Source organism: Penaeus chinensis, chromosome 29 (assembly GCF_019202785.1).
Source record: "Penaeus chinensis breed Huanghai No. 1 chromosome 29, ASM1920278v2, whole genome shotgun sequence".
In the NCBI taxonomy this organism is placed as follows: Eukaryota; Metazoa; Arthropoda; class Malacostraca; order Decapoda; family Penaeidae; genus Penaeus; species Penaeus chinensis.
In genome coordinates, this window is record NC_061847.1 from 24641970 (window position 1) to 24649469 (window position 7500).

General features: G+C 31.8%; 1 long non-coding RNA gene across 1 annotated transcript; it reads right to left on the minus strand.

Annotated features, from left to right (window-relative positions):
* Positions 1–2885: 2885 nt before the first annotated feature.
* LOC125040705 lies at positions 2886–4936 on the minus strand. The gene is made up of 3 exons (XR_007116214.1): positions 4854–4936; positions 3708–3778; positions 2886–3091 (listed from the first exon to the last, which is right to left on the minus strand). It is a non-coding gene; the product is annotated as an uncharacterized LOC125040705 (long non-coding RNA).
* Positions 4937–7500: the final 2564 nt, after the last annotated feature.

The window sequence follows — 7500 nt, forward strand, 5'->3', positions numbered from 1 at the left end:
GTTTATATATATATATGTATATATATGCAGACACACACACGCATATATATATGGGTATTGGGAATATTGACGATCATCAGAAGTCAAAACTGAATAAGAAGTGTGGTGTCCAGGTTGTTAGCTATTATATCTGTGGTATTTTGTAGGGCAACGTTTGTGGACAGAGATTCGACATCGAACTAGCCATGGTGATGATTTGTTGGAAGTTAAGGGATGTGATTTCTTTAAGATGCGGAATTATCAGAAGCATATTGGTTAGTTGTAAAAGGAGAGATGATGGGAACGAATAATTTGCAATATTATAATTGGAAGTGCCAATCGAGGTGATAATAGGTCTTCGTGGATTATTTGGTTTATGCACTTTGGGCAGTCCATAGAGCATGCCAGGTTTGAAGACAAAACTCGCAAGGAAATTATAGGTGTTTTCAATGCTGCTAGATGATTTAATAGCACCAAGAAGTTTATCTAGTTTGTCTTCTAGGTTTAGTAAATGGGTGGATATTTCAGTCGTGATGCGTTTGAATATCCTTCATCTTTTGTTTGTAGTCATACTCGTTTGAAATAACAAGTCGTCCCTTATCCGGTCTGGTAATAGTTATTATGCTGTCATTCCTATGTGTTTGTAGAGGTGACACGAGCCTAAGAGAATACATTTTCTAAAGGTATTGTTGGCTGTAGTTGTGAGATTGCTAGCAACGTTGCTGAATTTGTTATTACAGAGGTCACAATTATCTCTGTTGCTACATGTTTTTTCCAAAGTACAAGTAAAACTTATGGTAGGCAATTTTAGTCTGGGATATACAGTGGGATAGTACATTCTTTTGTTCCTCAGTTAAAATTCTGTTGAGAAATTGAATACGACTTTCTTCTTGTCCATTGTTTTCTTGATATTAGTTCCTAGGCTATAGGTATTTTTTTTGATTGTGAACAATATCTACTTTACGGACCTTGTTATCCACATTACCGTTGATCAATCTAGATATACTGATGAAACCTAGAGAAGGGATATTGATTTTAACAGTGCTGAGTTTCTTAGAGACTACACTCTTTTTTCGTCTAGTAATTTCTCGATCAAGAAACTGAAAACACCGGGAACGATATATTTGGGTGTGTGCAAACATAGGATTATTATGAAGTTAATGAAGTTGAGGATTCCATGATAGCTTTAACAAAGTTTTAAATATTGGATGTCTCTCTGCAGCTTCTACGAGCGGAAGGAAAGCTTCGTAGTTGTTCTAAAGTCGTTGAATGTCGTCTGGCCATATTGCTTTTTATATTCCGTAATGGGTTTGCCACTCGGGCGGCGGATCGTACGAACGAAGCCGCAGATAAGTATGGGATTTTATCTTAATTCTGCAAACGTTTTAAAAGTGTCATAAACCGAGATCAGTGATGGAACATGGAACCAGGTAATAAGGCAAATAAGTTGTTTAATTAAAGAGGGGGTCTAAAATGAAGGGGCCTTGGTAGGAGGAGTTTGTGGACAAAATACCAAAATCAGAGTTAGAGAAAGGGTATGTGTGATGTTGAATGCTCTCTTATTAGCGAGAAAGATGGTCTGCTCAGCAGGAGGCCAGTCCTGAGCGACTGCCCTTTGTGTTTTAAAATGCGTTGATGTAGTCAATGTGGGGTTGATTCCACATATTAGTAAATAAATATACCTCTTCAGAACACGAGTCATAGCAGTAATCTATCGGTTGTCTTATGAACTCACTGGCCTGTTTGTGTCACTGAAAACAAATGTAAACTTAATGTGGGGGGTAATTTTATTTTGCAAGAGTGTCTTCAACTGTCTCCTGATGTCAATGTTTAAATCACTCATATAGGGTAGTTTGATATATTTATGGTCTTTTATCTCAGGGCGACTCCAGTCTGCCATTGATAAGGACACATCCATCAAGTAGATACTGCTCTTTTGGAAGATCGTCGTGTTACTGTCCGCCAACTAACACAAGCTGTCAAGATTAGTGTTGGGTCTGTGGACAAAATCATTCTTGACCATTTGCATATGCAAAAGTTGTCAGCTCGATGGGTTTCCCGGCTATTCACTTCTTTTCAGAAGCAAGAACGAGGCAATAGTTCCAAGGCTCTTTTAGCCATGTGCCAAGAAAACCAGGAGGACATTTTTGACAGACCGATAATGCAGGATAAAACTAGGATTCAGAAAGTAAGACCCAGTCAAAACATTGGAATCACTTTGGCTCATCGCCCGCCAAAAAGGCACTGTCCCACCCTCGGCAAGCAAGGTCATGCTCTCAGTATGTATATATATATATAAACGTACATATATAAATGAATAATGTAACATGAATATATATATATATATATATATATATATATATATGAATGTGTGTACATATAATATATGAATGTATACTTGTATGTATATGTATATGAATATATATACATATATGAATATGCATATATATACACGTGTGTGTATACGTGTGTGTGTGAGTGAGTGCATGTGTGTGTATGTGTTTGTATACACACACACACACACATATATATATATATATATATACACACACACACACACGTGTGTGTATACGTGTGTGTGTGTGAGTGCATGTGTGTGTATGTGTTTGTTTACATATATATATATATATATATATATATATATATATATATATTCATATGCATACATGAATATATATATGAATGTGTTCATATATGTATATATATATAAATATATACGAATATATATATACATATATATATATATATATGTATATGTATATGTATATATATATACATGATATATATGTATGTGTATAAATTTTATATGTATATATGTTTCTGCGTGAGTATGTGTGTGTGAGTATTTATATCACATCTCAACCCTTACAAACACTCATACGTCTTTGAGAATGAAGACACCTCTCTTAGCATTTTCTATTTATTGGCCCCTTGGCCTACATCAGTCATATTCAACCAACCGCCAACCCTCACCCATATCGCCGACAGCATTCGTCATAAGGATATCTCTGACAGTCGGGGAACCTCAGGGCGCAGGGATCGAGCGTTGTCGTCTGCACACAACACCAGGAGTGGTAGGGGCAGCAGTCTTGGCCAGGGGTGGGCGTGGCAGCTGGGGGGAGAAGGGGGACGGGGGGTAAAGGGTGGACATTGGTAATATCAGCAGACGGGGTTGTTATGGTTACTACTGGTTATTATTATTATTATTGTTTATCATTTTCATTTTTTTAAATAGTAGTAGTAGTAATAGTAGTAGTAGTATCATCATCATCATTGTTATCATTATTTAGTCCAATACATACAATTTAAATCTGAATTTACAAAATATCCAAAATGAAACACACTTCATGAATAAGAAAGAGCAAACCTGCACAGTTCAAGCCAATTTACACTCCTCTGCAGACGATATATATGTGATCTTTGTAGATCCTATAGTCGAAAAGCATGGGAGAAACACGAGTAAAACAGGGAATAAAAGTAATACGTATCAGGAGCAGACAAAAAAGCAATAAAGCAGGAGGTGTAAAGAGCAGGGAACTTTGTAGCATAAACATCAAGAGAAGAGAAAGTGATACAAAAAGAGAGAGAGAAAAATAATTAAAAAAAAAGGGATAACTGGAGAACAAGTAGCCAAGAGAGATAGAGAGAGAGAGAGAGAAGGGAAACAAGCAGAGGAGGCAACGAGCAGGGACTTTTGCAGAGAACTCTAGCGATCACACATGGCTTACCAGCAGGAGCGTAGATCGCCATGAGGAACAGGGCAGTCAGCAGGATCCCGGTGCGCAGGTTGAGCCTCGACCTGTGAAGTGACGATGTCTTTAGTGATCAACTACACGTTCTCATAATCACTGTATCTGTATATTTATGTGTATGTTGTAGTGAGTAAAATGATTCAGTATGTTGAAGGGCAAAGCTTGATGTACGACCCCTCTTTTGTCTACCATTCTAGGCATTCGTATCACTGAATAACTTCACAAGATATATATAAATTTTCTAAAAGACATATATAAAAGAAAGAAAGAAAAAAATATGCAGACACAATCGAAGTTTTAATGTAATATGAAAACAGAAAGGAAAAGATGTTGTGAGTTAAATTGGCCATTTTCTTTTAGTTATGGGTAAACTATTTTATTGTGGTCAAACACATGAAAAGATTCTCACTATTAAAACAGAGCAGGAAGACCGAAGAAAGAATATATGATTGTACTTTACTAGTAGACAGATAACGCTTCCTGCTGTATGAGGTGAAATGGAATAATTTGGACCCCGTTACTTTTAAATGAAGCCCACAGGTATATTTCTAAAGTGTGTGAATCTCTTGGAAATGTAGAGGAAGTGATTAATCTTTCCCAAGCAGAAGGGAAATCAACAGAGAGAATAGGGGGGGGGGGGGGGTACAATATGTGCTTGGGAGGGAGGGGTTCTGTGTGATCTTAAAATACCCCCATATGATTTATAATATTGACGTAAAAATAGGAAATTAAATATAAATTAAGTTAAATCAGTGAATAGACTAAACCTTAAATAATTTTGAATGATTTTATAAAAAAAGAAAAAAAAATGCTACTAAGCACGAACAATGGATGACTATGTAATATTTATACATGACTGATGAATGTTCTAGTCAGTGTAAATTATAATGATATTAAATACCAAGAATTGCATGTGTTTTTTATTCCGTTAATTTATTATCATCAAATTTTGTACAGCTATAGATAGGTACTCGTTTCGGTCCAAATACGTAATCCTAGATCTATATTATCACGTATATTGTTTTTTCCTAGCCATTAAGGTACATCGAGCGCCCTATCTCCCCTACATAAACTAAAAAGTGTGTATCTACCAGACTCTACATGACCACGACTAACACCTACCACATGTTAATACTTAGGTTCTCTACGTTGTAACCTCAGCAGTGGTTGGGATGCGTCTGTAGGGAATTCTGCTTGCGAGCTTTTTATCCTCATGGATCAGTGGGTTGACATATAGTGATTTTGTGTTCTCATATTTTTGTTGCAGAGTTTGTGCTTCCAAGGACATGATAATAAGACCGACTAAGACACAGAAATATGCAGAAAAAAAAAAAAAAAACGAAGAAAGACAAAAGAAAGGGAATATTCATATATGTATATATTTATATATGCACACATATAGTTATATATATGTATATATGTGTGTGTGTATATAGATAGACAGATAAACAGATTGATAGGTAATCAGATGAATATATAGATAGAAAGATAGATAGAAAGATAGATATATAGATGGATAAATACTGAGAGAGAGAGAAAGAGAGAAATGATATACACAAAAGTATTTCGTTATTCTTGCTTGTATTAATAATAACAATAAAATGAGTATAGTTATACCATTACTACTGCTACGACTACTGCTGCTGCTGCTTCAGCTACTATGAATAATAATGGTAATAATAATGTCAATCTTGATAATGACAAAAACAATTGCGACAACAATCATAATGATAATAACAATAACAATAATGATAATAATAATAATAATAATAATAATAATAATAATAATAATAATAATAACAACACTAGCAACAATAACCATAATAATATGATAATAATGATTAGAGTATAACAATGATAATAACAACAATAATCATAATATTGATAATAGTAAGGATGATGATAATGACTATGATAAAAACAATGACAATGATAATAATCATAATAAAAACAATGATAATAATAATCATGATGATCTTGGTACTGATGATAATGATAAAAGTAACAGTAGTAGTAGTAATAATAAAAGTAATGATAATATCAATGATAATATGGATAATAATGAGAGAAATAATAATGAAAACAGTAACGATAATGGTGATGATAGCAATAATGAAGATGATAATAATCATCATAATTATAATAGTAATAATGATAATAGTAATAATAATAATAATGATAGTAGAAGTAGTAATGGTAATATATAAAATAATAATGACAGTGATATTAGGAGTAGTAATAAAAATAATACAAAAAAAAAAAAAAATAATGATGATAGCAATTAGAATAATAGTAGCAATAACAAAACAACAAAAATAATAAAGATGATGATAATGATAAAAACAACATATAAGTATTTATGTATACATATGTATATATATACAAGTTTTTGACCGGTTTGGATTATATCTTCGTCAGCAATGCATACATCAGAAACTACAGAACATATCTCCCTATCTCTCTCTCTCTCTCTCTCTCTCTCTCCTTCTCTCTCTCTCTCTCTCTCTCTCTCTCTCTCTCTCTCTCTCTCTCTCTCTCTCTCTCTATATATATATATATATATATATATATATATGCATATATATTTATATATATGCATATATATTTATATATATGCATATATATTTATATATATGCATATATATTTATAAATATGCATATATATATATTTATATACACATACATATATATATATATATATATATATATATATATATGTATATATATATTGTGACCTTTCACTTGTTACCTGCATAATTGCCGTCGTTGCCTTGGATAATTTGAAGCTGACCGATGCTTTGGTGACAGACGTCAGCTCGATGTTACATCTCTCGTATTGTTAAACATTAAAATCTCATTCATACCTTTTCTGCTTTTGTCATCATGAATATTGTTTATATATACATATATATACATATATACATATATATGTGTATATACATACATACATATATATGAATGTATTCATATGTATACTGCATATACATCTGTTCATTTCTCTATCTATTTATGTCTAACTATCTATACTGTATCTGAATATCTATTTCTTTATCTAACCATATACATATATGCATATATATGTGTGTGTATGTATCTTTATATGTAAACATATGCATATATATAGATATATAAACATAATTACATATATATCTATCTGTCTATCTATCTATCTATATATCTTTATATGTATATGTAAATATATATGTATGAAATGTTACATATATATATATACATACATAAACACAAACACATTTATATATATATATATATATATATATATATATGTACATATATACATATACACATATGTATATACATATGCATACATACATACAAATATACATACATACATATATTTATATATCTGTGTGTAAGTATATGTATATATATACACATATATGTATATATATGTATGTATATATATATATATATATATATATATATATATATATATATATATATATGTACACTCAAACACAAACACAAATGCACAGTGTGTGTACACATACATATACACATATTATGTATACATTTATATACATATATACATATGGATATATACATGTATAGATATGTATACAAACACATACATATACACATATTATATATATGTGTATATTCATATATATATATATATATATATATATATATACACATTAATAAATGTTCAATGGTAAATCCCTCTAACGTGTTAATAGAAACACACACACACACACACACACACACAAAAAAACAAAAAAACAATACACAAACTAGATTTATTAAAAAC